This window comes from Mauremys reevesii, linkage group 16, assembly GCF_016161935.1.
Source record: "Mauremys reevesii isolate NIE-2019 linkage group 16, ASM1616193v1, whole genome shotgun sequence".
Lineage (NCBI taxonomy): Eukaryota > Metazoa > Chordata > Testudines > Geoemydidae > Mauremys > Mauremys reevesii.
Window position 1 is genome coordinate 27945293 of NC_052638.1, and position 7131 is coordinate 27952423.

At 43.4% G+C, this 7131-nt stretch overlaps 1 long non-coding RNA gene across 1 annotated transcript; it reads right to left on the bottom strand.

Annotated features, from left to right (window-relative positions):
- Positions 1–397: 397 nt before the first annotated feature.
- Positions 398–5108, bottom strand: LOC120384293. The gene is made up of 3 exons (XR_005588737.1): positions 4826–5108; positions 2046–2169; positions 398–505 (listed from the first exon to the last, which is right to left on the bottom strand). It is a non-coding gene; the product is annotated as an uncharacterized LOC120384293 (long non-coding RNA).
- Positions 5109–7131: the final 2023 nt, after the last annotated feature.

Below are 7131 nucleotides of genomic sequence, written 5' to 3' on the forward strand. Positions count from 1 at the left end.
TGTGTCCCAAGAACTACACAAATTAAGCGTTGGAGAAAAAGAGACAACACTATTCAGCAAAATAGGGTGTACAAAAGTAGTTCAACAAAAAGAAAAGAAGAGTGTGCTATAGTGTTAAGTATCCAGAATGATAATGGAGTGCTTTTGTGTAAAAATTAGTAAATCATATTAATAATACCCCTTAATAAATAAATCTAAATTAATTAATTTCAGACTATGGAATAAAAATTTACACTGTAAATTATTACATGGGAAAACATTTGTCAGTGTGTGTAGGTGTACACACCCATAGAGCTATGGGTAGTAAACAAACATCACAGATCTAAGAATAGCTTAATCCTCTGTTTCTAATGTAAATAATGTAATATATCATATGGGATATACCTTACCACAGTACGTCAGGAACAGAAGATCTAAGCTATTCATTCTCTTTTGACAGACAGGACTCTGATGTTTGTTTCCCATCTATAGCTGATCCCCTGCAAAATGAAGTTGTGCCAAGTTCCTGCAGAAATATAACACAAAGATCACATGTTTGGACCAGAAATTATGTACTGAAAAATACATATGAATCTCAAGTTGCAGTGGGGGAGGTTTAGATTGGATATTAGGAAAAACTTTTTGACTAGGAGAGTGGTGAAGCACTGGAATGGGTTACCGAGGGAGGTGGTGGAATCGCCTTCCTTAGAGGTTTATAAGGTCATGCTTGACAAAGCCCTGGCTGGGATGATTTAGTTGGGGATTGGTCCTGCACTGAGCAGGGGGTTAGACTAGATGACCTCCTGAGGTCCCTTCCAACCCTGATATTCTATGATTCTATGATTCTAACTCTTTAGTTGCTTTCTTCTGTGTTCATGTTGACTTGTTTTATTATGGTGCTTTAATATCTCAGAATTGTTATTTTGGCTCACTTGTGTCTATATGTAAGACTGATACTTTTAAACAATTAAAGAGATACTATGGAACACTTTTATTTCTGTTATTGAAAGGGAGGTATGTGATTATGAGATACTCTGGGAGCCAGCTAGATGTCACTTCATGCTTCTTTGTTGCTATATTATTGTGACTGTTTGAAGTATTATCCTTGTTGCAGTGTAGCGGGGTGGTCACCTGCTCCTGCCTGGAAGGGCTTAAAGGAGCCCGGGAGAGGGCTGTGGCAGAGAAAAGCTGGGTTGATGGGGAAAGCAGCCACAGCTGTAGCCAGTGCAGTCAGGGCCCAGCTGGCCCTTATAAGAGGGCAGTGGGCCAGAAGCACAGACAGTCTCCTTCTGCTTTCAGAGAGAGAGGGGCCTGGCTGCTGGGAAGCTCAGGGTACCTAGAGTGAGGCAGGACTGGGGAAAGGCCAGAGGGGCTGGGGAGCTCCAGGCTGGCAACTCCCCAGGCTTGTCCAAGGCCCCATAGAGGCATTGGATTGCAGAGAAAGGCAGCAGGTTCAAAAGCCCTTGCCTGTGATGAGTGGCTTATACTGCAGTCTGCCCCAGGGAGCGGAGGCTAGCTGGTGACTGGCAGTAGCCTACGACTGAGGCGAGGTGGGGATATTGGGTGGAGGTTCGCTGGGGAGGGAAGACCCTGAGACTGAGGGGTTACTGCCATGGGGCTGCGCCCCAGATAACAGGGCATCGGAGTCCAGGGAGGGACACAGGGGCCAAGCGGCAGTGGGATACTGGCCTGGAGGGGGTACTCCAAGGCTGGCAGAGCTGATTCCCAGAAGAGACCAGCAGGAGGCGCCGCAGGGGTGAGTCCCGCACCGCTTACATGCAGGTTAGAAGATTCTGGAGAAAGGAACTATTAGTTGATAATTAAGTCTTCTCTCTCAGGGTTACGTCCTTAGATCCTTGGTGTGGATTGTCACCTATCTGTAGCTCTAGTTGGCAGCATCAAAGCTTATAGACAGGACTAGCCACCACTGTCGGGGACCCCCCATAGTTTTGTTCTGTCTCCTGTAGTAGTTCGCAGGGCAGTGCAATCCAGGAGTGGTGGGTGAGACCATTTTGGGTGTGCACCCTCCCACAGTGCAGGTCTCATCAACCTCCCCTGCCCCTTACCTTATTGATCAAATTTGTCTCCTTTCCTTCACCCCAGGGGAAGTCAAGAATTCTGCATAGAGGTTAGAAAAAGGGCATCTTCTAGGACTCCTCATCTGACTCAGGTTCCCAATCCCCACCTCCCCTAAAGAGTAGAATTTTAAAAGAGAGAAAAGGGATTCAAGAAATTATCTCAGAAACTTACGAGAAAACCGGCCTGTTCTTCAGGGGATAACAGTTCCTTTGGCTCATCCCCAGACTATGCCAGAGCCAAAGGCTTTGCCACAAGGTTTTCATACATGGAAAGAAAAAGCATAACAAAAGGAACAGAATTCATTGTATCCAGTTCTTCCTCATCTTCCTAATCATTTGACTCATCTTCCTGGGCATCACCAAAGCAGGCTAGGAAATCTGCTCAGTGTAATCCAGAAGATGAAAAAAGAAATCAAGAGGAAAGTTAGGGTCCTCTTCACAGGAGGAAGGGGAATCTCAATCTCAGAATCTGTATCATAGGATGAAGCAAAGCAAGAAGATATTTTCCAGCTGAATCATTTGAGAAGATGTTATGAAAAATGATTAGATGTTTGGGATTTTGTCGAATGAGACCAATAGAAAAGATCGTAAGGAGGAAGGCGAGAGGACTGGTACAGAAATTACAAAAAGGTATTTTCTGGCTGGTTTAAAATCTGAACCTCACATTCCCCTTCACATCTTTTTGGAGGAAGTAATTAAGGCCAAATCGGAAACACCAGTAATGTTTGAGATTGTCCAAGAGTGCAAAAAAATTCTACAACATACAGTGTAGCAAAGCAGAGTTCATGTCTCTTCCCAAAGTGGATGGGGCAGTTTCAGCTCTCATCAAAGACATTTTACTGACGCTATATTTGGTTGTGGGCAGTAAATACTCATCATGCCTGTTTCGCTGATCACAAACTATGTGTTTTCCTTCTTTCCTTCCATCAATACACCATTAGGGCTGAATCTTAATCTTTACTCACAAAATTCAGATTCCCATTGACTTCAGTGGTAGTTTTGTCTGAATACTTATTCAGAACGACTTCAAGAACTGCCCTGAAGTGAACAGATCTTAAAAAATTCTGTTGCGATACTACAGCCTGTATGGTAGTATGCTGAGATTGTATAGCAGGCCTTGGGGACTTTAGCGCTGGGCTACTGGATTGTTATTTAAGTAGATGCCAGGTAGTCCCTGCCTAAGTTTCACCTTGATCAGAAAGCTCTGGCCAGAGGTCTTACTGATCCTTTTTATTTGGAATATATTAACCCAGATCTTTGGTCTCTGAGACAGGGCTCATTAAAATGTGCACAGTTTAAAAAATTAATTAAAAAGGCACCATTAACTTTCAGAGTATTGCATGAAAATGGCTTGTTTAGCTCATAGACCTATAATTTAAATCTGTGTCTGGTCAGTCTCTAATGGTGTTGCAATGCTGGCTCTTAGCAACTAGCTGGAAAACTGAAATCTTTTTGGATACCATGCCTTTAGCTTCTGTGTCCCTCAAATCTGAAATTCATTGCCTCTGGCAGTTTGTCATGCTCGATCCATCTCAACTATTTAAAAATGAAGGCTCAAATCCCCCTTCTTTTCTTTGGCTTACTCTGACTGACAAAGCTTTTCTCATGTGAAAGCACCTTGAGACCCCCATCTGGAAAGGCACTATACAATGTAAGCACCATTTATGTTGCATCGTATTAAAGTGATGACTGATTTCAAGTGCCCTATTCATGAAGATTTCAAACTGAGTAAAGTTGTAAAGGATTCAAGTGCAATCCTAAACTAAACCAAACCTGAAGATTTCCCTGTCCACTCTTGTTTGTCTGCATTATCTAGCAAAGCTGCTGGTGCAACAAAAATGTCTAAGGTTTGAAATGTATGATTCGTGAAAATGATACAACTGGTTTGATGCTAATGCAGTGACTAGGTCACATAATTGTATTCACTGTCACATTTGTAAATCTAGATATTATTCCAGAGCCTTGTATTTTTAGATTAGGGTAAACGTGAAACAACATCATTAAAATTGTTTTGCCAGTGGCCTCTCCTATTAGGGATTTTTGTAGTTGAAGCTTCGAGGTTTCACAATTAGATTCCCTAAACTGTCTTCCTCCCGGGGTGAGGGACATTGGTAGATTAAAATAAGTGTGGCATGTCAAAGTGGTTTAGGTTTTCTGTTTAAAGATCACTTTATTGTCTGCGATACTATAGGCAGCAACACGAGCTGAAGGAAGTAGTATGTTCATCCCTCTAGTCCCAGCACATTTGCTTTAAATTTTATAAAAAGATTATTCTAACATCACTGTAACCCTTCTGCTAGGTACTGTTGGTAGGAACAGGGGCTGGGTTCAATATCTAGGGCAGGGATCGGCAACCTTTGGCATGCGGCCTGCCAGGGTAAGCACCCTGGTGGGCCGGTTTGTTTACCAGCCGCATCCACAGGTTCGGCCAATCGCAGCTCCCACTGGCTACAGTTAGCTGCTTCAGGCCAATGGGGGCTGTGGGAAGCAGCGCGGGCCGAGGTAGACAAACCAGCCCGGCCCGCCAAAGGTTACCAATCCATGATCTAGGGGTTCCTCTTACCATTGCAAATCAAAATTGATTCAAGCCCCCACTCAGTAATCTGGGAAAACTAGACACGACCCCTGGGCACTCCTAGGAGGCAATACTTTCCCACTTGCAAGCACTGAATCTGTGTATAACAAAAGAGAACATTTATTACAAGGGATAAGGAACCGAGCATCAGAACAATGATTGAAAAGCATGTAAACCATAAGTGAATACACACCCCGCAGTATGATGGGCAGTGTGAAAGTCCAACGGATGAATGTTCCTTGAACTCTGAGGGGTATGTTCATGTTGGTTCACCTCCCATCCTTTAAAGCAGGGGTGTTGCGCAATGACTCTGCTGCTGCCACTGCTTGCAGATGCTGCCACTGCTGGCTGCTTACTGCTGCCTCTTCCACTGCTCACCACTGCTACTGTTATCTCTGCTTCTGCTTGCTGCTGCCACTGTTGGTCAGTGCTAGCTGCTGCTATTGTTGTTCACTGCTGCCTCTGCCACCACTTGCCTCTGTGGCCATTCTCTGCCACCTCTGTGATGCAATGCAATGCAATGCTCTGCCACCTCTGTGATGCAATGCTCTGTCAGTAGGCCCAATTCTGAGTGCTTGCAGCTTTTAGTGATTTTTCTGGGTAGTGGGGATCCTCACTGGTAGTACAGCCTATGCATTGTTTTTCATTGCAACACTGCCTCACATCTAAGGCGCAGCCCGTAGACCTGCTCATCTGTGATTTCAGCTCTTGTAATCGTTGTAAAAACAAGGACTATCCGTTGAGTCTAATCAGCTCCAACTCTTTAAACACTGCAGGGGGAAGGGTTAAATGGTCTTTAAGACCCTTTAAACAGAGTCCTCGCCACCAGGGAGGAATACCTTCATTTGAATTTAGCATCCCTAGAGCCAGCTTAATGAATGAAGTTCAATTTCGGGTGACCTCTTCAATCAGGGTAGTCAAAGTACAGTTCTGCTACCCTTTACTTATACAATAAGGATAGCAACATTTCATGACCCTGGATTTGAGGGGAAAGGGAATTTTAACCCAAAACAGCCAAAACTGATTGCTTTGGCAAAGCAGCTCTGTCACCTAGACAGAGTAGGTGTGTCTATGCAAATTGACACACTGTTCCTGAAGTCTTTCCCTCCAATTCATCACTAGATGGCAGGGAAGAGCTCATTCACATCCTGGCTTGTATCAATAAAGGCCACATTTACAATTTAGAAACTGTTTTTATGATAAAAATGGGTCACTTTTGAATAATTACCCTGTCTGCCTTGCTACTAATGCTGAATTATGTTAGTGGTTCAATTTTAGTCTTGTGGCATAGGAATGCTTACGGTTGACTGCTGAGATTCTCAACATTAAAAAAAGAATTAGCTTTCTTTTTAACATAACCTAAAATTACACTGCACTCTATACTTATGTATTTGATTTTTCAGGATCTGGTTGACAATGAAAAGCTCCTGTGCATCTGATTTTAGAATCCTGCCTTGTTTAAGTACATAATCTAGGGCGCGGACAGGCAGGGATGAGAACTGTTAACTAGAGAATCTTTGCCGAGAAAGGTTTGGACACTGATAGAATGTTAGTTTGACAAAAGAAGAGCGAAAGTATTTCAGGGGTAGGTGACGTACCATATGGGATTTAACATCCTAGTTTGTTATTCATTTATTGCCTTTGTTGCATGTGGTTTATTGTTGTTTATTGAATTTGCTTTGTAGATGCTGACTATATTTGATTAGATGTTTAAGCATGCAAGGCCAGATCGTCACCTGATGTTAATTGGTAAAGCCTCAATTTTCCGACCTGAGGATCTGGTTTTCAATTTTTAAAATGAAAATTTGCACCCTCTACTTCCAATAGATCTGTGCTTAAAAAAAAGGGGGGCGGGGGAGAGAAGTAATACCTATATATTTTTCATCCATTTCCTTTCTGTATTTTCTTAGATGATGAACTTTTTGGAGTAGGAACCATCCCTTGTTTTCTTGGAAAGCTCTTAGCACATAGTAGGTGCAAGCAATAATAAATAACAGTAATATATGAAGAGATTAGAACAAAAAGAAAATGAAATCTTATCTGTATAAATGTTACTGTGTCAGTATCATCAAATAGAATCTATGGTCTATTGAAAACATATAACGATGAAATTCATAACAAATAATTATTTTAATCATATCGCACATTCATAAGCAGTGGGGCAAGTAAAATCCATTTCTTACTGGTACAGGAGGGGCACCAGCTAAACGGGGGCACATGACCTCCCCATGTGACTCTCTATGTGACTCCACCCGGCTCCGCTCCCATGCTCTCCCCGTCCCATCCCCATGATCCATAGCACGTTAACTGGGGGTGCAGCTCTACCACCTTCAGACCTACACCTGCCCTTCCACGGAGCTGCATCTCCTCCGGCTGTACAGTAGCCCCGCCACAGGCGGAGGAGCTGCTGGTGTTCTGCTCCTTTCCCTGTTGCGGTTCCCAAGAGGGAAAGGAGCAGTACGCTGGAAGTTCCTCCGGCGGCTCCAGCCCTGTTTGGTG